At 41.2% G+C, this 27,833-nt stretch overlaps 1 protein-coding gene across 6 annotated transcripts in view; it reads right to left on the bottom strand.

The window, feature by feature from the left end:
• Positions 1-27,833, bottom strand: part of FAM110B (family with sequence similarity 110 member B) — a 107,604-nt gene that overhangs the window by 8,973 nt on the left and 70,798 nt on the right. For 3 of the 6 annotated variants that reach the window (XM_050709088.1, XM_035553262.2, XM_035553266.2), the window contains one exon: positions 5,585-5,651. The exons of 1 other annotated variant lie outside the window; for it this stretch is intronic. The gene's annotated coding sequence lies outside the window, so the exon portion shown is untranslated. Of the gene's footprint in view, positions 1-5,584; positions 5,652-16,634; positions 16,863-27,833 lie in introns of all 6 variants that reach the window. 2 more of the 6 variants (XM_050709086.1, XM_035553265.2) reach the window with 1 other exon arrangement.

Genomic DNA, 27,833 nt, shown 5'->3' with positions numbered 1-27,833 from the left:
AGATCCTAACACCAAATGGGGTCAAAACCTGGACACCGTCCCCATCTCCCACACTGGACTTCCACAGAAAGGGGCTGTGAAAAGGCTGGAAGCAACAAGCACATGTAGGCCCAGCGGCATGCTAAGGACACAGGCCCGTGGGCATGCCCTGCTCCCACCTGCCACTCAGCATGGGTGCAGCCCTATTATTTATATTAATGGGCACGCACACAGCTAACTAAGCCTGATGGATAATTCCCAAGCTGTAGAGGAACCAGGGATTTCCTTGCCTCTCCTTGCCCATTCATACTGCCTTACCCAGCAGGTACCTTCTGAGTATGCTGCAGGCCCCAAAAACGCAGCTGGGGATAAGCAGGATGACACAAGAAGCACTTCTGCCTCTCCTTCATTTGGAGTGCAGACTGGAAGTCAACTTCCACAGCAAATGAATAAACTAGTATAAAATGCACGTAGAGACAGACCCTTCTCCAGCACTTCTGTTCAAAGTTTTCCACTAAAAGACAAATTTGCAAGCTTTAAGTTACAAAAAGAATGACAAAGCCCACACAGGGTACTTGGTGAGGCAACCTGGTTAATGACCCTACTCTAGCATAATTAAATAATTTCTAGGAAGTAGGATGGCTCCAGCTGAAATAGGAAGAGTCACCCAAGAGTGCCAAGCGGGTTCTTCCTCGGCACGTGGAAGAGGACTGGAAGCTGGACTTGCCCCAGTTTGGGGACTGGGGAATTGATCCAGTCTCCCATTTCTCAGAAGCGTGCAGTAACCAGTGATCTCATGGTCACAAATGGCCAGCAGCTGCTACTGCTATGTCATTTTTGTGGGAAAAAAACAGTTTACCAGACTGTCATAAAAGGCCTCAAACCCTGAAATCTCTAGTTGCCATGTTTAGACTATATTTATTGAGAAAGTTTTCCAAAACAGTTCACAATGAGAAATATAATGAAGGAACATAATATTGTAGCTACAAACATGTTTTATTTAAAAACAATAAACCCACAATAAAAATAGCTGCAGTTAAGCATTCTCTTGCAGTTACTAACACTGTAAAACTCCAGAAATGTTAAAGTACGTGAAGATCCAGAGTAAACAAATACAGCCCAGAAGAGAAACAATCCTAACAATTTATGCTGTGAAAAAAGATACCACAAAGAGCTCTTATAAATGGAAAAAATATATCAGACTTAAAATTTCCTTTCCTTTAGTAGTCAGAGATTTAATTAGTAAGAATTTTTAAAAATACTTAAACTTTCAATACTAAGCTGAATAGCTTCTTTCTGAAGTTTCTTACTGTTTATGAAAACATATTTGAAAGAAACAGTGCACAAGTATATGGAGAATTTCTTATAATACTTACAAATTTTTACAAGTAAAAAACCAGAAAGTCACATAGATTACACAGATATATTTTCTTTCTAAGTCTAACGGCTTGTTGTTACCTTACTATACAGAAAATTCTTTTTAGTAAACGCCATACACAAACACAACCATTTCACTCTTTAAAATATAGAAAATGATTATTTTCTATTACAAATCTAGAAGACAACCTTTAATAAAGTAGTTGGGGTCTGGAGTTAGATAATCTTTAAGCTCCCATCCAACCAGAGCCATTCTGTGATTCTACGTAGTACACTAGGCACGATTAAAAATTGGGTATGCTGAAAAAAATACCATTAGAAAAATGACAATGTTCACCCAGAGGAGTACAACAGAGTGGCCCAGTTTTGACAACTGAGGACTTTCAGTCACTTTGCTGATTAGCTGTGGGGTGTTGTTTGTCAAGTCTTTGTACTAAACATCCTTTCTATAACATGACATATTGCTGCAGTAAGGTCAGCATGGCTATTTAAAAATAATTTCTACACCATAATTGTCCTGGGCTAACCATTTATAAACATTCAGACTTTAAATACATGAAATATTGCCCATTTATTTTTTCTTAAATAAACAAACTCTAAAAGTTTTGACTAAGTAAAAACAAATTTTTTTTATTTTTTTTTTAGCATGTGTTGGTGTTTTTTTTAAGCACCCAATTTACAGCAGTGTTCCAGGGCACTGCAACCTTCAGAGTGACTCAGTGAATGATATCTTTTATTTTTGACTGGTATAGCTATGTTTTTCTCTAGATAAGAGGACATTTTCCCATACCACAGGATAGTTCATTCCTTTTTCTTCCAGCCTCAATTCTAAACATACATGGCATTGGAAGACAAGAAAGAAAATCAAAGGAGTGCATAGCTCTACATCTGCATATTTAAGATTTGTTTAAGCACATGGTTAAACATACCAATTTTGGCTCTGGAACACAATACAATTTAGGTCTTCAGTGATTCTAAGATGTTGCAATCAATATGATATAGCTGTATAACCCTACACAAGTACTATATTGTACACGCATGGCATGATTGCACATTTGTGTAACTCCTTAGACTATACCAGATGCATTTACTGTAGCTGCTAGAATACATTGACTATATTTCCTATTACTGACATTTAATGTAATGACTCTTCACTAAAATGGTGCACTTAAAAAGCTGAATTTATGAAGTCAGAAATGCCCAGGGTCTTCTTACTAAATGGTTTTCAACATATCTGAGGACCCTGATGAAGTTACAATTATGACAGAAGTTCTTCCTGGACACATCTTCTGAGACACCATAAAAATCACACTGTCTAAAAGAAAATAAAGTCTGTATTGAGTCATCATGACCAGGGCACCAGGGCATTTAATAAAGTGAGGAGGGAGGCAGCATAGGGAGGGTTGAGGCATCCCATCTCCAATTAAAAAACATAACAAAACAAACACACAAAAAAATGGGAACGGGGAGTATGGGGACGGGCACAAGAAGCAGGAAATGGTAAGAAACAAAGTCAGAGGAAAAATGCAGTTATTAGGAAAAGAGCAGAGAATAGGTGATGGGCACAGAGATGGGGGAACCAAAAGAGTGAGCTGGGAAGAAAAAGATTATAAGGACAGCGAGGGATTAAAGGAAAAAAGGAAGACACACTTCAAGTGTTCTTCCTCATCACCCCTGGCTCAACTCCTGTGTTCCACATGGGGAACAGAGATGTCTAAGGGTGCAGGGGAGAAGTGCAGACCACGTTGGGGCTGCAGCCAGGAGACACATCCCTTCCCTGCAACCTCCGTGCCTGGGACAGGTCGCCCATTGAGCCTGATGGGTTGGCAAGGAGGAACTGGCAGCGGGAAGGTTAGCAGAAGGAGGTGACAGAAGGAGACCAGCCTTTGAGCCCTGTATATTTTCAGGAGGAAAAACAACGGAGGAAATCCAATCAACCAGAAACACCTGCCAGACAATAAAACAAGTGCAGAGGTTTGCAGTAGGTTTCCTAGCAAAGCCAGTTCTTCCTTTTGGCGCTGCTTCAGCTGGCTTTCACGTGCTGTCGGCTGCTGCAGTGCCAATACAAGCAACAGACTTGCCCTTGGCAAGTCCTGAAGCTAGGATCACTGTTGACCCTCTCTACAGAAGTGCCTTGGACCACTGCTTACATAGACTGACTTGTTATTTCTCTACTCGTATCCCCCCAGATTACTTCACCATTGCCTACATATCCGTCCTTCTCTTGTAGCTGTGACACACGGCCATGTTAATAGCTCCCCTCTCTCCAGTAAGCAAAACAAATTCTCCGAACAGGACTGAATATGATTGCCCAAAGTAACAGAGGAAATTTGATTCCAGCCTAGAAATTGGATACAAGTCTCCTGAGTTCAAAGCTAATGCTTTACCCTGATAAATTGGTATGTCTTTAGAGGTGAATAGCAGCGAACTTTGAGTAGGTGGATCTAGAGAAACTGAACTTCAAAATGAGAAGGCCAAACCCCCTAAGACAAAAGAATTATGGGATGCTGCAATCAAGGTGCTGAGCCTCAGGTGAGGAGATGCAGTGCCAGCTATTTCACCTGCCTGTCCTTGCCACATAAAGGTAACCGTTCCCAGCCAGACCACTGTCCCTGCCACTGCCAGCCTCTCTAGCAGAGGGGACGCCCCTTGCTCACCAGCACCAGAGTGTCACTAATCTGGGCAGCCTGCTCTGGGTGCCCTGCTTGAGCAGGGGGCTGGACCAGATGGCCTCCAGAGGTCCCTTCCAGACTCAGCCATTCTGTAATTCTGACCTGCACTGGTCTCCACACATCCTTTAAAAGCGAAAAAATCTAGGAGGGCTGGCTGTGTCACTGCATCCAGGACCAAATGCCGTCATTATCATAAATCACAGACTCCACCTTTCACACTTCAGAATGTGCGCTATGTCTCCCACACAGTTACGGACCTCCCAGATCATCTGTATGAACACCAAACATTGAGTCCATTCTCTAAGACAGTGGAAATAAATTCCATACAGCGTGGCAACATGAAGGTAAAAACATGAAATGTGATGATGGAATTGGTGCAGGTTTGCTTCTAACTACAAAAAATGAAACAGAACAATTACAAAGCTTTGAATGTTCCTCATGTCAGTCCTTGCAGCAGCTACAACAGCTTTGCCGTTTTTAATTTCAGACCACAACATATCTGGAGTTTCACATTCTGAATTTTCTCAGCTGACAGAAATCGGTTTTGGGATGATTTCAACATTCTGGGAACTGATTTTTACCCTTATATTAGCCATCCATATTCTCAGACCTAACACTTTAATCTAAAATAAAACCAGCAGCGATAATTGTTAATTTAAGACCCCATGCGATGCAAATTTCTATTCTGGAGCCAAATACGGTGATTGGAAACAGATGAACATAAAATGCCTTCTACTGAGTGGAGTTAAAACTAAGTATTAGTGAAGCGTGTTGCTAATTTGATGCATCAGAAATTGATTACTGATTTCTTCTTTGCCACAAAGAAATGCTGAAAGTGCTCTACTAGCCTTTCGAGAATTGCATGATCATGGGTACGAAGCGCCATGCTCATATAACTGCTGTCTCCCTGGGTTTCAGCTGGTTTCCTTGTACTAACTGAGCACAAAGCTACTCAATATACAATATGCTTTCCATTATTTCCGATATTGGATTTTCCCCCTTTTGTTTAGCAGCTTTTAAGATTAAGTTAAAGATTTTAACATTTAATACTCATCTTCTGCTCCAACCTTGAAATCAGGCTCAGTGCGTTGTGGACAGACTCAGGGATGTTTAAGCTTTCCTCTGGTTTTGAGCACATATGTAGTTACCAGATAAATTACAGAAGGCTCTGGAGCACTAAGGTTACAAGGGATTGCTTATGCTGAAAGTCTTTGTTATGAAACAGAGTCTACTGAACTGGAAAACCATAACCAAAGTACAGGTTGGGAATAAAGAAGGAAAAAACACTGGGAGCTACTTGATTATTTTGAGAGAGGCTTCTGCCATGTTGACATGTCCGTCACTATGTGACTGAGGCTAACAAAAGTAAACCTTGATATTTCTGCAATAGCACTAATGAATCCACCAACTCAATCAATTAGTAAAGGTCAAGAAAGAGAGATTCATTACCAGAACATACCTCCCAGGACAGCAGAGGAGGACAAAGAAAAGTGCCTCTGGACCTGCCCTCCTATCAACCCCTGGATAACAATATGTATTTTAATTCAAAAGGGTACCTGTAAAAGTGCAAGGCCAAGCTCTTGTCCAGGCTCTGAATGGTAGGCTGTAATGCTGCAGGGGGCTCTGGAAAAAAATAAAAATAGTATGAAAAAAGCAGTTTAAAAAAGGAAAAAGACCAGAAATATGGCAGTGGCATACAGATCAACTGAAGGATGTGGAAACGAAGCACCAAGGCTGGTCCATGCCACTAGAAGGGAAGGAAAGCAACATGCCACCAGAGCAACCAAAACTATTCACATGGAAGACAAAATATGTGATGAAGTCAACATGGCTGCACACTGGAAAAGCTACAAGTTGTGTAATTATAACTAATTAGAAAGACATTTGGGAAACCTCCGATCATAAGGTCACATATGCCACAGTATCTCAGGTGCAAGACTGAGATGTAGCCATACTGTGGACAAATGCATAAATGCAAACAGGGCCAAATTTCAAAACAGAATTTAGTATTCACAGATGAAGGGCAACATAAAATTGCGCATTTTAAGTTCTTGTTATTGATTAACAAACACTTTTTTTTTTTTTTTTTTTTTTTTTTTACCATTTCCAGATGAAGAAGGGAAAAAATAATGGTAAAAACAAACAAACAAACAACAACGAAGCTATTTCCATGAAATAGCTTTAACAGGGCGTGGAATCAGTGTCAGCTACCCTGGTGGCTGTTTGTCTGAGGAAAACTATCAATACTTCAATGTACTTTGCAGAAGCTGCTAGTTGATTTTGACATGGAAATATGGACCCCACAATAATGATCTGTTTTTAAGTGACCTCCAATATTTACAGTCAAGTTCAAGGAGTTTCACTTCATATTGAGTATCATCTTTTTCTCTCCAACACTGTTAAGCAGTATTTTGGATTTATATCAGTTATTAAAATGCATGCAAAAAAAAAATCATAACCTTTGTATTTTGGGTCACCTGCTAAACATGTGTAAATATCTCCACGATATATTGGGCTGATGTAAAACCAAGTAATTTAACATTTTGAGACTATAGTCCTGTAATTAAGTATTTGCATACAGAAAAGTCAAGAGAAAAAATAAATCAGTGTACTAATTTTGACAGAAGAATAGTTCTGCAGAAGAACGCAGCTTTCTTCCCAAGCAGAAGTGTGTTGGTTTGAGTTTAGTTGAGTTCATGGTAATTTGCCAGTCCTGAACATGCAAAAACACAGACATGCTGTAAGGGCAAGCACCAAAGAGTATCTTTCTCATATCAATCTATACACTTTTTTTATTGATAGAAATATAAATGGCTTACTCAAATACTAGTAATTCAAATGGACTTGAGAACTATCAGATAGTAGCTATACACAAAAATAAAGCCCTTCAAAATACTGGCAATACTAGAACACTTTCTATCATTTCCTCAAAAAACGTAACGCTTATTTTAGATCATTATTTTGAATAGCAACAGGGATCAACACATTTATGACGTGACTGTCAGTGTGAGCTCTATAGCTGAGTATGCTCTTACTTTGTGAACAGCAGCGTATACTGTTTCAAAGATGTGTGGCCTACTGAATCTCCTATGTGCTAGAAAAGAGGTCATGATAATAAAAAGTGCAAGTATTAATACTGGAGAAGCTCTCGTACAGTGGATTGTCATAATTCTCTGGTTCCACAGTAAACATCCTCCTCCACGTCTCAAGGGTTTCTTGAGAGGATATGCATTAAACTGTGAAATTACTAGGAAGGGACACGCCACATGGGCTTCACTGAACTTGGATCTGGACCCAGGATAGCAATGAAAGAGAAAGATCTACAAACAAAACCCACACAGTTTAATGTTCTGTGGAGCTTTTAAGCACATTACTGGTTTCAACATTCATGATATGGAACGAAACACCGACGACTCCATTTAGCAGCCACAAAAAGAATGTACGGTGACAAAACTGTTAATAGATAGAATAATATGGAGTCATTCAGCTCACGAAATACAGATAAAATGCACAAAATTCAATTAAGTAGTTTATACAAAGCATGTTTCTAATGGCTTATACACACACATTATCTACATTATAAACATTCAACCATGTAAACTACTGTACTGCATTGCCACAAGGGCTCTTTGTACCATTCCCAGTCAGAAAGCGTATTTCCAAATAGAAACCTAAATATTATGCAAGTTCTTCGATCAACACCGCAGCACAATGCTCCCCAACCTACATGGGCCATCCACAAATGGGACCAACCATGAAGATCTACCTTGCGCAACCACCTAGGGGGGCTTGGGTGCCTCCACCAGCCAGGTGTGAGAGCAGGCAGAAGAGCAAATCCTCTGGCAGGTGGCAGTGGATTTTGTAGGTGCAGGAATGAACGGCCCAAGGCGGAACTATACATTAAGTTCACTGCTTGAAGTGGACGTATTGTTTTGGTAACAAATCTCCTCCAGCACTCTATCAGTCCAACACAGTGCCCTTCAGTGACACACTTCACAAAAACTTCTTTATCTACCCAACATCCTTAACACAGTTGAGAGGGACTAGGTACGCTATTTTATACGTTCACAAATGTGCAGCTGCAAGAAAAAACCTTGAGAAAACTCAGCATACAACCTAGACCTCAGCAGAAAATATGAATGAGGATTGTTCAGCATATTTGACAGGACAGCTAAAGGCACCAAATTCCCCTTTCTCAGTTTATCCTATCCACCCCTCCTTTTTTTTTTTTTTTTTTTTTTTTTTTTTTAAGTAAGAAAGAATGTAAATTTTATTCAGTTCTAATTACCCAGGTAGATTTAATTCTAATGTCTTTAGAAAACCTCATCCCTTCTGTCTGCACTACACCAGATCCTTCTCAGAAACTTTTGGTTCCCGTACCTATCTGTGTAGCCCAGCCACAGCTCAGACCCACCCAGGAAGGCCACCAAATAATCATTTATCTTCTCAATTAGGCAGAAGGAAGGTCATGAAGATGTTCTGCACCTTCTGGGGAATTAACAGTACGATATGCAGCCAGCCTTGGCTCAGAAGAACTCACGTACTTGTGACTAAAGCACTACCAATGACAGGCCTCCAATAACGCAACAGAGCTTATTACTGTTGACAACCAATGTCACTGATTCTTTGGTTCCTTTTAATGCTTGCTTGGATTTCGTCCTGGGCCCGAAGGTCCAGGATTCCACTTCCTCAGCAGATGTATGATTCAAGTAAAAATACAGCTAGGCGTGCTGCCATACAGTTTTTTACGTTGGACACGCAATACAATGTGAAAACATTTGCTAGCATGTGCAAATGCTAGCAGTGCTGCTTTCTGGGGATGCCCAGATCTGCTCCATGCAGACCGGGTGCAGCAGGCACCTGCCTCAACGTTAAGTGCAATGGCATGCACTGCCAGTTTTGCAAAGTTACCACTCCACCTATTCCTCATTTCAACTCTTAGATTTTTTCCCTTTAATCAATCTAACAAGACCAGTGATTGCAAATTCATATCACACCTCAACGGGAAAGACTGGCCTCCAAAATTCTTCCTTTTAGAAACAGCAAGTGGTCCAACAGCACTCCTCTTAAAAATCAGTAATAATTATGCTGATATAGTGCCAAAGACATGGTAGCTGAGATCTGTGCAAAGAAATGATTGATCATGAGCTCCTACTAGACAGGTGCATGGGATGTAGTTTAACTCTGGCCTCAAGGCAAATCATTAAAGCAAGTATCTTCATCTTTCCTATTCTCTTGTTCTAAAGAGTGGGGAGAAAAAAAAAGAAAAGAAAAAAGATTTTAAGATATGTCAGATCTAAAACAGCACAAGGAAAGTGATGTCAGTCTTGTAAAAATCACAGAAATCCATGAAACTGAACTGCGTACACAAGCCAGTTTACCTCCTGAGCTTTAGCTGAAAGATTTAGCATCATTTATAAGGGCAGAAGATATATAACACCTAGACAGGAAGCACCAAAATAAAAAACTGGACTGGAATCAGACTATAAGAAATGATAATTTCTTCAATATATTTCTCATCAACAATTTATACAGGTTTGAACTATCATCTTCTTCTCTGAACTGGTGTTTATCTATTGCTTTGTTCTCTAAAAAAATCCCACAGCCTCATTCAAATTTCTCTCAAAAAATCATTTTTGAATGCCTATAAAAACACTCCATAATGGCCAGGCAGCTGGCATACTGCAATTGCTTGTTATCCTAATTTTAACAGTCTCTCTCATCTGCTGGAAAATCAAGGTCAATGAAAAACATTAACAACCACTATAAGGAGATCTGGGGATCTTAAAATTAAGTTTGTAGCTAAATGCATTCTGAATGTTGCTACTATTTTCTTCTTTTTCTGTATTGTGTTTTTAATCATTTGACAAGCAAAAGGATATACGAACCGTTAAGGAAGGAATAATGCTCCTTTTTGAGCCTGACTAACTTGAAGAAATCCATACCCAGGCTGGATGCTGGCAGGACCGAAGTTCTCCTTCCACTTGTAGGCCTGGGACATTCTAGTAACATGCTACATTTAGAAGACTTATTAAATAATACATATCTTTGTAACAGGGTTGAGATCTTTAGGACTAAGAATCATTGAAATGCAGAGGTAATTACAAGAAAATAAAAGATCTCCTCCTCTTTCTGGCTAGCTTCTCTACTTCTTTCTGTGGGTCAGCATTATCCCTAAAGGTACCTGGATCCTCCTGAGGTCAAAGATGTACACTTTCAATTAGTGGAGCCAGAAAATTTCACTTTGTGAAGCGACTAAGTGGTCCCTTTAGTCATCTGCCTGTTAGTTTAGCATCCTTACAATGGAAACACTATGCTACGTGCAAAAACACTGAGGGGCCCAGATTGTTTCAAAATCTGAAAGGAACGGCCAACTTGTCTGCCATGCAAGCAAGATCCCAGAGAGGATTTTTAAAGAAGAGAGCCTAATATCTGGATTCCTTGAGATACATTGGAAGAAGGAAGAGACATCCAGCCCTGGATACTATGAGCAGAGGGACATAGCTCGTAACCAGTTCTCAAAGACACTGCCAAGGATGCGTCTTCCTCAGCAGCTCTTAACTAAAGAGCATGGTGAGCCCCATGCCTGCCATAAGCATACAAGGCATCACGGACAGGATTCAAGGAATTCCCATTTTTACTTGCTGGAAACCAGAATGCTTGGTTGCTGAGCCAGAGCCTGGCTTTTCCTTAGATATTCACAACCTGAAAATTACCAAAACCTATCTTACAGAAAACAATGAAAAAAAAAAAAAAAAGACTGTTTCGTCTTGTTGAAGAAAAATGAAGAAAAAAACAGAAGAAAGTTGTTACAAAACAAATTTTGGGTATTTTCTTGGGAAACACCATGTCACTGTTTGTAGCCTACCTTCTTTATGCAAAACTAAAATATTTACATCGAAATATGCTTTCCATAGTTGTTCTACTCTTTCCCTTCTTCCATGTTTAGTGTCTCGACCCTGAACAGCAAAACCACAGAACTGCCACAACAGGAGAAGTGCAAACCGCATGTGCAACTTTATTTGAACAACCTGGATGGCAAAAAAAAACTGAATCAGAACACTAATGAGTTACACGTGCAGACACAGAGAGAGGGGAACACTGTGTGCCCAAGTTGACCAAGGTGGAAATGAACAGAGAAGAAACCCAAAGCTGCTGCCTATGCTCCACGGAGGAGCACCCCATACTTTTACTGCAGTAGGTGGCTGGAAAGTGCTGGCACAAGTTAGGTGAGAGATAACAGCTTACAACATGTCTCCCATGACTGAAAACAAAAGCTGGAAATTGTGTGTTAAACACCTCACAACCATCTTTCTATGTCAAAATATTTTTCTCACTGATTTTTTTTTGTGTGCAAAAATGTCATAATGGAAAAACAGACCAAAAACCAAACAACCAAACAAAAAACAGCAATAAAAAAACAACGACAGGACAGTTACAGAATCACAAAAATTAAATGGAAAATTTTAACAGAATGAACTTTAAGTCATCAGTGATCTTTGCCTGCATGACTCAAGGGAAAATTTGGCTGGCTTTGGTAATGCCAGCAAAGATGCCCTAAAATATTTGATGGTTTATGTGAAATATTCGCAGCTGGGTGTGCCACATCCTTACCTCATTCAAGACGTGTGCTGGCATTTTCCATGATCGAATCCCGCATTCCTCTACTTACATTGTTAGAAAAAAGTCTTGCAAAAATTGCAAAAAGAATGATTAACAAACAGTTGCAGGTAGTTTTTTGTTCCGAGTTAACACCGAACAGATGTTCTAGCACAACTAACAGTACTCAGTTTTGCTTAATCTACTACAAAAGAAAACCGATTGTTGAAATGAATAAATGTAGCTCAAACAGCATGGTTGGAGCACATCCGAAGTACATTACCTTCCCCAACAGTTACCACATATAATAGATATAAAAACATTTCTATAAATGTATATATTTTTGTATAATTTTTGCAAAATGTGAACTCAAGTACTGAAAAGTTGGACTTGTGTTTTTCAAGGAAATGGTTAATTAAGCCTAAATTCAGAGACTCTCTGTGTCCTTTCAAGAGGTACTTAACATCCACAAGTTGAAGTGTGATTGCAGAGAAGGAGGAGCTTGGTGTCTCTGAAAAAAAATCAAACGTAGCAGTTCAAACTAGAGCGTATAAAGTTAAAGGCTACCGCTAGAAAAATGAGACCCCGTGCCCCTTTGCTACATGAAGAAAGGCACCATGCACGATGTAACAAACACATTCCTCCTAATCCCTGGTCCATCATCCTTGGCAGCAGATCATACACATCTGTTACTAACACCTCTTGGTGAAGAGGTGGAGATGAAAATAGGACTCCGCTACATTTGTGCTCTAGTACCAAAAGGGGATTCTTGCTTCCTCTCTGAAAAAAAAAAAAAAAAAAAAAAAAACTTTGATTTTAATGCAGTTACCTAATTAAATTTCACTGTGCATTTTTTCTGATGTCTAGCTGTTTTATGTTCAGCCCAAAATCAAAAGAGCACGCTTCCTTTTCATTAAAGGCAACCAAACCAAAAATTAAGACAAGGTTTTATCATATGTAAAAATATCCCCTGCTCTACTTCAGTTGTTTCCTCAGTTCAACCGGGGAAAAGAGATCACGCATGTAACTCCTAACTAGGCTACAAGTGCCACCTTTCTAATGCTTTATTCATGTGCCTTGTAAAGGAGTGCACATGATGCCAAGTTCCAAAAGGAGCATCACACTCATGCTACGAGCCACAGGAACCGATCAATACTGTGTTGGTATTACTGTGTTTTAGAGAGTGAGAGACGCATCCAGTATCTGCAGTCAGCAAGAAATAACAGCGTAAAGTCAGGTTGTCAATTTCTTGACATACTGTTTGTTTTAACCTATGGTCAATAGTTCCTTGACGAGTCTCAGGATTATTCCAGAGGAATTCTTAAGAATACCTATTAGAAGAAAATGTACTGTCCACGGCCTGAAATTCTTCATATCAAATTCATACACACATTAGACAACAATAATGGTCTGCACACCAAAAAAATTACAACCTACTGCTTCACATGATGTACACTAAAAACAATAATACGTTTAGAATTATATGCACAGAATAATTGCATAGGAATTTCCAGATGGAAAACGATGGATATCTTATAAAATCAAATTTGAATTCATCGGGTGCCCTAGCTCTCAGGTCATTAACCTGGATGTTTACCATATGCCTGATCCTCAGGGTTCCTTAGGAATCGATACCTTCTTTCAGATCAATACTCATCACAGGTGATTCATTAAGATTTAAAAAAACCTTTTTTTTTTCTCTCTCTCCTGGTTTGAAAGTTTTGGCTATCCCCCCACCCACACCATGCTCAGCACTGCTGAAAAAGAGAAGGGCCTTTGCAGAGGTTAAAAGCAGACTCTGGGCACAGAGCCAGTCTCCAACTGTGCTTTGCCCTGCTAAACTGTGTTTGGATTTGCTGCAAGAGCATACAATATCTACATAAAAGCTCTTGAAATACCAGAGGCAATCTAATCTGAACAAAATCTGGAAGCAGCAGACACCATTAAAGTGCCATTTTTCCACTTCAGTCATTAAGGGCATAAGATTTACACCCAAACCCTGGATCCGTAGTAGCATCCACCTGTCTTTCTGTTGGATGTTTGCTTTGGCTGATGCAGCGTTTTTAATTTCATACAAGCCAGCATGTGTTAAGTTCTTCAAGAAAAGAAACCAGGATCAAGGCTTGCTGAATGAGGACAGTTGTAAGAATGGACACTATGAGAGGAAAAAAAAAAAAAAAAAGAGCTCAGAAATAATAGGATGTGGTGCCACAGCATACTGTGTACGACAGTCTGATGAGTTTCCAGGTCTTCTCATACTGCTTGCTTTTTTGGAGATGCTGTACAAAAAGGTAGAAAAAGGGAAAAGATTAAGACCAGTTGAGATGAAAAAGGGAGCCGGTCTCTGGATTACATCTCGGGCGCTGCAGAGAAAAAGGAGAGCTTGTCCATTAGGCACGCTGCTTGGAACGATGCCGGCTGCCCGGCGCCAGAGCGATACCGACCCACTGGGGTGAGTAATGGGGTTGGAGCACATGCCATGGGAGGCTGAGAGCACTGTTTGTTCTGCCCTGGAAAGAGAGGGCTAAAGGGAGACCTAAATGTGGTCTGCGAGTACCTAACGGGATGGGACACAGACCCTTCCCCAAGGTGCATGGGAAATTGCAGCTCTATACAAGGAATAAAAAAACGTCTCTTCATTGTGAGGGAGGTCAAACACTGGAACAGGAACCCACAGAGGCTGTGAGATCTTTGGAGATCCTCAAAGCTGTCCTGGACATGGCCTTGAGCAACCTGATCCAATGGGACCTCGTTTGGCAGCAGGTACCTTCTGGAAGCACTTTCCAACCTACACAGTTGCTCTCATCTCATCTTGCTACCCCCTGTTCCAGTGGTAACAAAATCAGTGACTCTTTGCCTCATCCTATCCTCAACAATAAGTGACCCAAATGTGGGAAACATGGTAATAAATATCACCCTGTAGATGTCAAAATTCATCAACATAGACAGCCATTTCATTCTAATGCTCCTCTTTTCCACTCTTGAAAAAAATAAGATATTTGCTTCTCAGTATACAAGGGGCATTCCCTTTGTACTTCTGCTTTTTGCATCTCTCAGTGATTCAGTTGTCAACTGCACACAAAACAGAATAACTTGAGGAAATAAAGAAAGCAGGAGGAGACAGAACAAGGCCTACCTATACAAAAACGCATGATCTCTCTTTTTTACTAGTGGGCACCTATAACATTCAGCAAGGCAATCAGTTAACGGGGAGTGCTGTGCAGGACTTCTTTGCATTCGGCATTTTGGAACAAGTTTGGGAAAGGGCTGAGAAGGACAGGAAGCTGCTGATGTTGGTGTTAAACTTTCAGTGGAGGCTGAAAGAAGAGCTAATGTCCTTTGCCATTCTGTGCTAGCCTTTGCTGGCATGCTGTAATATTCAAGGTACTACAAGAACTCCAGATACATTGTACTGGTGATACAGCTATGCAGGGACATAGAAGGATATATAGGATATGTTGGGACAAAACTACGTGTTGGGTACAAAATCCTGCTATTTAGAAACTGTCTAATCAGAGAGATTTTCTGATGCCACCAAACAAGTGCCAGGGAGGGAAATCACTGAGGATCCCATGCGAAGTTCTGCAGTACGTAACACATCTACTGCATTAACTGATTTGATGGCAATGATGCACAACACAATGATGGTGTTTCTGCCCACAGTGCAGTTAGGAACATACAAATATTTGTAGCGATACAACTCTGAGGCAGTATTCTTAGCAGGCTTTGAGCAACAGAGATCACCAAACTCATTTTTTCTATTTAGTGGAAATAAATAATAGCATTATTAAAAACTGACAGAGAACAAACAAACAAAAGCAACAAAGCAAAGCAAACCCACGCAGAAACTAATTAAATAAATTCCATTTTTCACAGCACAAATGCCCGGAATCTCAAGACTGTGAAACATGCAACTCCTCCCCCATTCCATTTTCCTAACTCAGCTCTTTTTCTTCAGCATCCCAACCAAAAGCAAACTACCATTTTAAAAACATCCATCTTAAGAGATAAACACAGGTTAATAATGAAGCTACTGAAATTGAAGTGCAATCCTTTTTACTTGTTGCTCCTGCTGAACACCGCAGGGAAGAGGCTGTCCTTAAAGAGGCGGGTTTTTCTCAGTGGCTGCATATCCTAAAGATGTTCAGTGCCGGATCCCAGAGTCTGGTCTCGGAGTTATCTTCCCTGCTAATTACTGACGTATATGAAGCAAACTTTGCGATGATAACATTAACGTGCTCATTAACGAGCCTCCAAATAGCTTTATGCTGTGGATGCTGTCCAGACTGTACGTAAGCCATGCTATATCAAACACTGCTTAAGGTTAGTGAGGTTTCCATACAGCATCTCTGCACTACCAAAAATCTCTTCTTCAGTTTATTTTCTCACCAACTTGTCTATTGTGGAACTACCCAACACGATTATTACAACAGTATACTAGCAATCCACTAGAAAGGCATATTTTTAGGGTGGATCTGTTCTACTTCAGTATTTCCTAGGAAAGAATAATTGTATGCGGCTCACATCACTGCATCTTTGTTTTCAGATTCCAAGCGGTGTTACCAAGTCTTTTGATAAGGAAGTTATTATTTATGTTTGCACAACAAGAGCTGATGCTAAGGATTAATAACATATATGCAATGTTTATTAATTTTGTACTGACAACTTATTTGCACTTACAAGCTACACCTCAGTTACAACGACAGCACAGCTGCCCTCTATTAGTGGTCACAGTAGACGATCCCTCACCAAATCTTACAGTAAAGACAAAGCACCCCTTATGCAAAATTCTTCACTTCTGAATCGCTGTTTTAGAAGTTACAGTAGAGCACCTGCAATGTATTAATTGCAAACCGCTAAACCTGCTGAGGTCTCCTCCAGCAACCTGCACACCTGGTGTGGCCAAAAACCGTGGCAATGGGTGGCCAGGTGCAGCGGGTACCCTCCCAACAGCTTCTGCTCTCCAGGATGGGGCATTGAGGCAGGTGATGCTGGGGTACAGCTCACCTGTTAGACGAGAGCAGCTTCAGGTAGGATCGCCCCAGGACAGGGCTGTGTACCACAGCTCTCTGTGCAGCTGAGCACTGGCTTTGCAAACATTCTCATCCTGTGCCGAAAGCTGGATCGGCTGTGAGAGCAGAGGGAGGCAGCCGAAGTGAAGGGCGCTGCTCGTGCTGCAGGTCAGCTCCTGTCCCCGCTCCTGACAATGGCCGATCTCTTGGTCACGTCACTGGTCTGGGAACAGAGTATCATCGGGTGAAATTATAACGCCGTTTTAATGCTACCATTATTGGCATTGTCTTCAGACAATAAAATGTTCCGCCGTAGTCGTTGTGGGATGACAGCAGTGAACACACACTGAGTCACCCCACGTTAATTTAAATAGCACAACTGTGTGAACACATGTTCTTCAGTTAAATCCACACACACACAAGTAAAAATAATCAAATCTCCAAGGAAGAACTCACTTTGGACACAATGCAGCACCAATCCTTGTCACTGTACTTCTACTCCCTGAACAAACATGAGGCAGAGGGCTTTGTACAGCTACTACTATTTTCCAATCTGGTAGTAGACAGGTACACAAAACCACCCCTAGGGAGTTATGTCATTAAAAATGTATGTGCCTAAACCTGGCTTTATTTGGTGACCTCCACAGCAGAAGCAGAAGAGGTGCCACCACGATGCTGACACAGTGAAGTTTTGGGTTCCCCTCCTCCCCCTTCAAATCAGGGCCGCATCTTTCAAAGAGAAAAAAAAAAGGAAGAAAAAAATCACACGGATGTTTTCTCACCCTAGGTAATAACGTACCCGAGCTAGTGCATCGCATTCAGAGCGGGAGATACCCAGAAGGTTTCCAGATGGGGCACAGAGGGATGTCTGCTGCCCAGACGTTTGCCCTTATCACAGGACTTGCTGTCCTGCCAACTCACCACATCGTGCTGATACCAATGCATATTTAAAAAAAAAGTAAAGCCAACAACTGCTCTGTGTCTAGACTTGTCCACGTTTGTTCCCCATAACTAAACAGCCACCAGGAATAGAAACTGGACAAAGCACACCATTAATGACAATACAGAAGAGTTAAAGTGAGCACACTTTTCTTCATATTAACGCCTGTCAAACTACCCTCAAGCCATCCTCACCCCAAAGCTGCAAGGCTGCCTCAAGTGGTATAAAAGCTTCCTAAAACTAAACCTCCAAAATCTAATGCTCCCAACACAAAACTGCATTTACTCAAACCAGGTGCTGTTATTGTAAAACAACTTTGTTATCACAGATGATCCCAACACTGGGCACCTGAACAACTGCCTGTCTGATACAGGATGACTGCAGTACCACAAGGATTCAAAGCACATGAATGGAGGCCAACAGAGCATTCATACCCCCAGACCCGAGTTATCTCCACTAGATTCTGCTGTAAGGAGCTCTGGTACACACACCTTCAGCCCCTGCTCTTGCCTGGCTTCCTGGGGGAACTTCTCTTCCTCTCCGGTAATTCTCCATACACACGAGCTGGGGAAACACATCCCCTGGCTCAGGATTTTAAGTTCACGTTACACAACGTAAGTGAGTAACATAGCATTAAAAAGTGTTCCTATCAAGTGTAGATAGGGCTGCATAAGAAAAAGAAAATGCCAACAGAAAAGCCCTGTGTTTTTCCACAGAGGGTATCTGAAGGGGACCAAATCTCACAGGCAAATCCCTCCCTCCCTCCCTCCAAACAAGTGTCTATGGGAAAGAAAAGGGATTTTCTTGCCTAATAGCAAGGCATGGTTTCTTAAATACCCAAAACGTAGACAATACCTACTGCAATTGCCTACACAGAATAACATTAGACTGATATCCAGTATACCTTAAGCCCCATGTACGGCAGTGCAGGAGCCAGACACATGCTGGCAGATACCCTGGGACTCAAGTGAGGGCCCACATGGGAAGGAGGATTGCGGAGAGAAAGTTGTAGGTCCTTGCTTCAAAGTCTCTCCTGCCCTTAGGTTTATCATTCTTAAGCTCGTTTCCTTCCCCAAAGGAGGCCATTCAAGCCCTGGCTGCAAGTCACAGGCAGGCTGGCTGTCAGCTTGGATGTGGCATCCCGGTCCTTTCAGATTAGACAACTGAGCCAGAAAGTGCTCCTCTAACACGGAACAAAACCAGTGTAAATTACAAAGGGAAGCAGTACGGGAATGGAGCATGATCATAATATCGTATTCCAGAGCCAAACTTTTTAATTGGTCCCATGTCACTACCACAAATTGCAGGGTACACAGCTTCTGAGAAAGCTAGTTATAACAGCCCTTCACATTTTTGCATCAACATCAATTGACACAGCACTACACACTGACTAATAGCTAACTTGTAGTATTACTCACAGCTGTTTATACGTAATCAGGATGTGTATTTCTGATCATGCTTCATAACTGTTACCATTTTCATGTTAATGCTCCCAAGCAGACGAATACTTCAAATGACACTATGCAAAAACGATGTCAAACCTCAAAATTTCAGGTCAGTCAATGAAGTCTCTCCTACTTCACCTGAGACTTTTTAAACAAGGAGAGACTTGCAATGCAGAGAAGCAGTCTTCCAGAAAAGTTAACTTTCAATGACTTTTACAGTTTATCCTCTGTAGGTGACGGAAAGGCTTGTGCTCTAACTCTGTGAAAAGTTATTAGGTACGGTATGTTTCATGGTAAACATTTACATCCTTTTCTCCAGTGCCAATAACTCATGCTGATGTTTTAAATTGGACTCTGCAGACATGAGTCTTGTATTTCTGGCTTGTGTCAAGTACCACCCCCCAGACACCAACATAAACTTTAAGATTTATTCAGGAAAAAAAAAAAAGAACAATGAAGTTTTGCTGAAAAAAAGCTTCTAAGACAAAAAAAAAAAAACCCTGAGGCATTAAAATACATTAAAAATATATTTTTCATTTCACAAATTCAAACCTTGAATGATTTTTACTAGCCCCCAGAACATTAAAGCCTTGTAAAGTCAGACTGACTTCAGAAAATGAACCAGGCCCAGCTATAGCCTATGAAGTAGTGTTATAATACAAACTTCAGAAGTGTCAAAATCCAGTGAATTATGAAACTCACTGCTTCCTCCATTTTTCTTTTAGCTGTAATCACTGCTATAGAAAGCAGTTATCACAAGAACTACCTGCCCTTGTGCTGTAAAGATTGATTTAGTTATTTACAGCTGTAACTATGATATTAGAAGTGAAAACCATTCATTAAATCATTGACTTTGTGAAACTTTCTTAAAAGCTGGAATATCAGTATGAGCAGGTCTAGACTCAAATATGTAGATAAAAGCAGAAGGGACAAAATGAACCAGGAATGAATAGGTATATCAAAAAAGTCAGGTTTATAAATTTCATATTTTGAAATATATGCAAGGCAAAAAAGATAGAATGAGAGATCTGACAATAAAACATATTCTGACAGTAATGATACAAAACTTGCAGATTCTCTTTACTTCTTTTATGCAACGGTTTTCTTTTTGTATTCCTTCTTTCTGGTTTCTCTTAGATTTCTGTTTTTGCTAGAGGATTTCAGCAAAAACACAGTATTCTGGTTTGGGTAAATCTGTTCATTTTCTTCTCTGTAGATCAAAATGAAAACTAACAAGTATGAATTTCTACCTATTTTCCACAGGGCATGAAGGTCAACAGCTATACGTTATTTCAGAAGAAATTCGAGTATGTAAGTATGCTTTACCCAAAGAAATATGTGCATTTCATATATAGAAGCAAATTAACGGGGGGGGGGGGGGGGGGGAGCAACTTCTAAATAAATCTGCACGTGCTTTGTTTTCACATTGAAGAGCCAACTTTGCACCTGCACAAGGATAAACACGTAACAGCCTATGAGTGAAAAGTTCTTGATTTTTTTTCCAGTAACATCTTACTAGATCTTATCAAATAGCATTTTTTGCACTTGGATTGATTTATCTTTTTCATTCATCATCAGGAACTATAGTAGAAAATCAATAACAGATGCCAAACATTGCCATTAACTTCAGTATTGTATGAAAAAAAAAAAACAATTTAAAACTTGGAAGGAGATCATACGAAACAAACTTTTTATTTTTACATTACTTATATATATATATATACACACACACACACTTATAAATGTGTTATGATACTTATGTATTTTACACTGAACACCAGAAAAGTCGCTGCTTTCCTCCCCAGCATACCTTCTATCTTCTGCAGAAGAGATCCTAAGTAAAACATCATTGTTTATGATGCAGAATACTGTACAGAGAGTAAACACAATTCACCTGATAGCAGGGGAAGATAAGAATATATGAGAAATGTCTGAAATACTGCCAGAGACGGAGAACAAACCCAGGTCGTTAAAGAATGCAGTTACTTAGCTTCTCAGTTAAGATACCAAAGAATAAAACTAACAGAGGATTGACATCTCCACCGATTGCTAGGATTTGGAGAGAGCAGAACAAAGAATGCCTAAAATTAGAGGATACTGAATTTAACCATCAAATTTTGTGAAACTTTTATATGTTTCCTCTGGGATGTCAATTTTCCCCCTCCAACCACCTTTTCTTCTCTTTCAGGGCCATTTTCAGATGGTCTCCAGCAGAAGGCAGAAGCATAGTGAGCTATAACAAGAAACCAATTTACTAAATCCACTGCAAGACTGGATGCCTATGGAAAAGAAATCTCCTATTCCCAAACAAACAGATCAGATACATCAGTATGTTTTGCCATTTCTAATACAAAAATGTGTGTCAGCAAAACACAGTGTAAATTCTTGTAAGCCCCTGAGAGAATGCTGCTGTTTTCCTGTGAACTGTTCAACCAGCACAACCACCAAGGAACTTCTGATAATCAAGGAAGGATACATAAACAAATACCCACCCCAAATCCTCACTTCTGTTGGTTCAACATAACAGAACAACCAAAACATTTTTTTTATTTGTTAGATGGACCTTATAAAAATATTCCTGGGCCTTCACCACCGATCCTCAGTTTGTCCCTTGTTCAACAGAAAATTAAAACATCCCTTTTGTGGGATACCAGTGACATCATCAGGGCAGAAAAAGAGGAAATTGGCAGCATTTCACGGCCTGGAAGTAAAGCAAAACAAACAACCCTGCCTATAGGTCAAATCTGCTTCTTATCAGCAAAAGTAAAACAAGGCATGCTTCTACAAGCTGCATCTTACTATGCCTTACGAAAACCTGCCTGCCTCTTTTTGCTCTGTATTTTTCTGTTAGCAGGCACCACGATCAGCATGCGCGGGGGCTGTTGCCAAGTGCTCCTAAAACTTGCCCTCCTACACCTTGCACGTGTCTGCCCATGCTCACCATGCATAAAAAAGCAGCGGCAAACTGTGGTAACCGCAGCGCAGAGGAAGCACTTAGCACCGCCGACCCTGTGCTGAATCGATTTAATGCAGACTGCCAAGGTGCTCTCCAGCAGCAGTGCGCAACAGCAAAGCACACATGGTAAATAAAAAGGAGCTCCTTCTAAAAAACAAACAAACAAAAAAATAGAAATATTTTGCCTTCAGGCAACTTCTTGTTTTGCCTCCCACCTAGAAAAGCTTTTTTTTTTTTTTTTTTTGGCAACCCATTGCTATCATCCACATACATAAATCTAGTGATTTCACGCCTGATCTGGAAGTGAACAAATGGAACTGCCGAAACACACTCCTGTGTATGAACAAAACACAAGCTACTGTGCTTTGTGCAGGCTTCTAAAGTATAATGTTTTCTACATTTCTTTCTCTTGCCTTCTCCATTTCCCTCCATTTTGTTCTATGTTCCTGACTGACAAATTTTAGTTAGATTCAGGTGATGGAGACCTGCTCCTGAATTAAGGCATTTCTCGCTCTGCAGCTGCAGAGCACAGCCAGCAGCCCAGGGATGCTGGGTCAGCCGTGGTGAGCACAGCGCTGCAAATTTAGGTCACTCCTGTCAGTGTCATCCCAGCCAATGGTGACTGCACTTTTTTTTTTTTTTTTTTGAACACTTGGCTGTTTTCCTGCCAACCTGCCTATCAAATGAGATTGTCTAAAGAACAAAATCAACACAGAAGATGTTTACAGCTGAAGATTTTGGGAAAGGGCTGAGAAGACCAGGAAGAATTAGCTTTCCCAAAGTTCGCTGCTGTGTTGGAGGTAGAGGGCTGCGCTCACCAGAGGCCGAGCAAACATGGAAACTGCAAGAAAATGCATCCTTCAACTAGGATGCTGCTTGTATGACTGGGACATGGAGAGACAGACTGACGGCAGGTAGAAACCATCACTGTGTGAGGAAGAGACAAGCTGTTCTACTGGAGGTCACTTGAGGCCTCACTGGCACCGCAGCCCAGCCCTGACAGACCTGAGGACGGCCGGCACCGAGACTGGACCCAACTAGTGATAAACATAAACACAGTGCTTGAACTGGCCACTTACTCCCATCTATACAACAGCAGCCACACACGAAGCAGGGAAATGCAAGCCCTGGCATGGCCCAGGGCCTCCGGTTCGAGCACTCAACACTCAGCCTCACTGGGCTGGTGACGCCATCCCAGGCGATGCAGCAGCTCCTCCACATCTGCACCTACTTCAACTGCCTTCTAGTTGTTGACCTGACCTTTGTTTTTTCCCCCCACTGTGGTTCTTTTTAAAAAAACAAACATAAACAGCATTATATTCTGAGAAACATAGCAACTAGCATGTTTTTACGGAATAAGAGTTACTACACACCTGTGGTGTTCAACCATACAGGAATTCAGAGGGGAGAACCTTAATGGAGAGTGTTCCAGGGTATTTTAGTATGCCCTATAATTCTTGCTTGCCCAAGACAAACAGAGGGATCACCAGAGAAGGTGTACCTACGGACCGTTTGCTACAACCACAGCAGCCCAGCTTGTCAAAGGGCATTGCAAATGATTCACACAAAGGAGAAAAACAGTGTGGATGGATCAGATCGTGATGAGGAACTTTGTTTTAAGGAGTTTTGGATAAATCCACAGATGAATAAATGTTTTATCCAGAGGACAATTTTTCAGTTTTAGAAAAGAAAGGAAGGAGATGCATTAGAATAGATCCAACTTAGGGAAAAAAAAAAGTCAAGGAAAATAACTTATGGAAATAGATTTTTCTTGATGAAAAATTTGCAGGATCAGTGAGACAGGTAGTTTTATTATAACTTCCAGACACATAAAAGGCCAAGCAATTAGGAATTACAGACATCAAGAGTTGATCCCCTCTCCCTGCCAACTGAAGATTATTTTCTACCTTCTCTTAGCTAATGACTTGTTGGATCTACTTAGAGACCACAGGTTCTAGACCCTTTTCCCAATTTCTGTGAGAGATCACTCCCCAAGTTTATGTATCTGCAAGATAAGTATTAAAGAATCTGTGCTTATACTTTTCTCTGTTACTGCCTGAATCTTGTTTTTATCACCTATGCTGGTAATTTCTTTTGTCCTCTGTTTTGCCCTCAATTTTATTTCTTGCACTTGTGCTTCTCTTTCCTGAAATCCTTCCAATATTATTGATCTCTTCCAAGGGACAAAGCATCTGCAACTAACTGCATATTGGAGGTATCAACACAAGAGTTTGTTGCAAAGCCAACCAACATCAGCAGGGATCCTCCAACACCTTCAGCAGTGTCAACACCAAACCTTCAGATCCACTCCTCCCCACACACTCCCCTCAACTGTGCATCTTTATACAGACACTGTCTGTAAAACTCCCCACACATCACGTACTTCAGACCCTTGCTAGTATTATTCTCAAGATTTTTCTGGCACTACCCTTTCTGAAGTCTCTCTGTTGCATGCAATAATTTTTTGGGGGGGGGATTATCTTTTCAAAAGTTAAACTACAGTTAGATGTGCTTTTCATTTTATGTTTTTACCTCTTTATATTCTTTTGAATTTTAAGCATTTATCCAGACTTGTATTTTTGGTTCTTCCTTATTTGAATCTGTGTAGTACAGCAATTGAATCCTCTTCGTATCATCAGTTTAGTTTAGAAAAGACAAAACTAAAATCTTTCAGACTGGTGAAGCAGGACTAAACTCTAGAAGAGATGCAACAATTAAATCCTGCTTTATCACACTACTACCGTGCTATCAGATCACTTGTTGAAGCAATTTTAACTTCAAGTCCTAAAATACCAGCACAAATGAAATATAACCTCTTGTGCAGAAAACAAACTAACAAACAAAACCCTCAGACTGACTTCTTTACTAAAGCAATAGGAAACAGCAAACTGGGGAGAAACAACAAGAGAAAACATCAGTAACAGATGCATGGATCAGAGCTTATATTGACTACATTTAAGAAAAATAAACACCAACCTACTGGGAATACTCAATAACATTGCTGCTTTGAAATATAAGAAGTAGTAGAAAATAATTCTTCAGAAAAAATCATAGGTTAACTTTCACACCTGAAGAATTAGGTTTTTTTTTTTTTTTTGTTTGTTTTTTTTTTTGCTAGTTTAAGACCAAACATGCCTCTACACACAATATGCAGAAACCTGGGGAAGAAAAAAAAAAAAAATTGTGCTGAAGACTTGAGCTTGAAAATAAGGGCTGTTTCTGATGATTTTTTCCACAGTAAACAATCATACAAGACAAAGGTGATGTAGACACCATATGGTATGTTAATTCTAGCTCTGACAACAGCTCTATTTTCTGTCTATTCCTTTGCCAGACTGAGAGAAAACATGCAACTTGTGTCACTGACATCAACAGCAAAATTCATGGGACTGAAGTCTTCTGCCCGGCCTCATCAAGCATAACGAATATTATCACGTAGGTGAATAAAAGCATGGGACACCGAGAACAAAATTTCTGAATAAGCATTGCTGCAAGATGTCTCTCCTGATTAGGAGCATCGCTGGTGGACAAGGCACCACAGAACTTACTCTCACATGGTGAGGGAAGTAAGGATAAACCAGACACAAATATACTCAGGCACAAAGAGGATGCACATTGCCTTTGCAGAACAATGTATGACAAAAAATTATCCAAATAACATGCTTTGAAAAGGAGCCTGGGACACTTTTATAAAAATCCAACCACTCCAGACAGCACTGGTGCTCAAAATAATCAAACCTTCAGCACCCAACCAGACAATACCCTAAGGCCCTAGGTAAGGGCACTGCAGCTGTGGGAAGGGACAGCCCCACCACCACAGTGACCATGCTGAGCTGTCCCCACAGAGCACAGCGAGAGCTGGTGCCTCTGTTAAACACCTGGAGTTACGTGGGACACAAAAGTTGGTGCTCACCCACAGAATCACAGAATTGAAGGGGTTGGAAGGGACCTCGAAAGATCATCGGATCCAACCCCCCTGCCAAAGCAGGTTCCTTAGAGCAGGCTGCCCAGGTAGGCGTCCAGACAGGCCTTGAATATCTCCACAGAAGGAGACTCCACAACCTCCCTGGGCAGCCTGTTTCCAGCGCTCCGTCACCAAACCCCCAAACCCACTGTGTTTGGGGGTAGAACTGGGTGAGCATAATAAACCACAGAGATATTTGGAGCATTTTTACATTTTCTTGGTGCCACACACGCATCTTCTAGGACACACCTAGAAGTTGATGCTGTTGCTTCTCTGCAATGGGAACTTCGTGCTCCAGCAACAGCCTTTGACGCAACTTGACTCTTCCTTCCAAAGGGCTTGCATGGTACCATCATTAAGTGGTCTGGCTATGTAATAACAACTAGAAGAGCGAAAACCAGCATCGGCTTGCTGGAAAAAAGGAAGGACTTCTGAAAGGAAGGTAGGGAGGGGGCAGTTTGTTCAGTCAGTGCGATGCTTCATATATACCACAGGGCCTTTCATGGGGAAAAAATACATACGAACAAGTGCAATTGAAGAGCAGAAAATTGAGCCAGGCGACGGGATAGGGAGATGCCAGGGCAGAGCTGCCCCTGCCCGCACTTCACAGCCTGGCCCAGAACAGAAGGGCTGCAGGAGGCCGCATCCTGACTTGGGGTCTGGAAAGAAAAAAAACAGACTCTGCTTTCATGTGCTGCACCGCAGCACGGGCAGCACTTCTGTCAGAGGCAGGCTTTGGCGTTTTTTTTTTTTTTATGCCTTTATATCAGAATACATTTTAAGTCGGTTAAAAAAAGACAGTTTTTTAGCTCTAGAAAATGACAAAATTGCCAGCGCTGCTGTTACTGAGTCGTAAGGACCGCAGCGTGTGGAAATTTGATTTTTTTTTTTCTTGCTAAATAAAGTAATTCAGATTTTAAATATTCATTTACTTTTGCAGGGGGAAGGGAGTGGTGGGTGGCAGGAGGGATCAGCTGAAGCATAACTGGAATAGCTCGGCAGCGTGCGTCACAAACGCAGTCCCCCCACCACGAAATCCTGTGCAACCGCAGGCAGGACAAGGAAGGGAAGCATCATTTGTAACGTGGCTCAATCCCGGATGCATTTTACTGGGTGAAACTTGCTTTTTTCCTGTAGGTTTGGTCAAAGTGACGAATCCAGTTGTGCACATATACAGTGATATGTAAGACAAAAGCAAGTGTCATTTTCTACCGTGAGTGAACAAACATTGCCAAAAAACTATGAGAGATCTGATGGAAAGGGACATAACTGCCCAGCACCCTGCACGTGCCTGGCCAGTCCCACACCAGCTTCAGCAAGAATCACAATGGCTTGGGTTGGAAGGGACCTTAAAGATCATCTAACTCCAACCCCGACCTCAAGAGGGCAGAGCAGAGGGGCACAATCACCTCCCTCACCCTGCTGGCCACTCCTCTGGTGATGCAGCCCAGGACGCAGTTGGCCTTCTGGGCTGCAAGCACTCACTGCTGGCTCATGTCAAGCTTTTCATCCACCAGAACCCCAAAGTCCTTCTCTGCAGGGCTGCTCTCAGAGAGTTCTTCTCCCAGTTTGTGCTTGCGTCTGGGATTGCCCCATCCCAAGTGCAGCATCTTGCACTTAGGCTTGTTAAACCTCGTGCAGTTCATATGGGCCCACTTCTCCAGCCTGTCCAGGTCCCTCTGGATGGCATCCCTTCCTTCTTTGGCATCAGCTGCACCACTCAGCTTGGTGTCATCTGCAAACTTGCTGAGGGTACACTCAATCCCATCGTCTATGTCACTGATGATGGTATTGAAAAGCACCGGTCTCAAGACTGACCCCTGAGGGACACCGCTTGTCACCAGCCTCCACCTGGACATAGAACCATTGACCACTATTCTCTGGGTGTG

Source organism: Cygnus atratus, chromosome 2 (assembly GCF_013377495.2).
Source record: "Cygnus atratus isolate AKBS03 ecotype Queensland, Australia chromosome 2, CAtr_DNAZoo_HiC_assembly, whole genome shotgun sequence".
NCBI lineage: Eukaryota > Metazoa > Chordata > Aves > Anseriformes > Anatidae > Cygnus > Cygnus atratus.
This window is presented reverse-complemented; position numbering and strand designations above follow the sequence as displayed.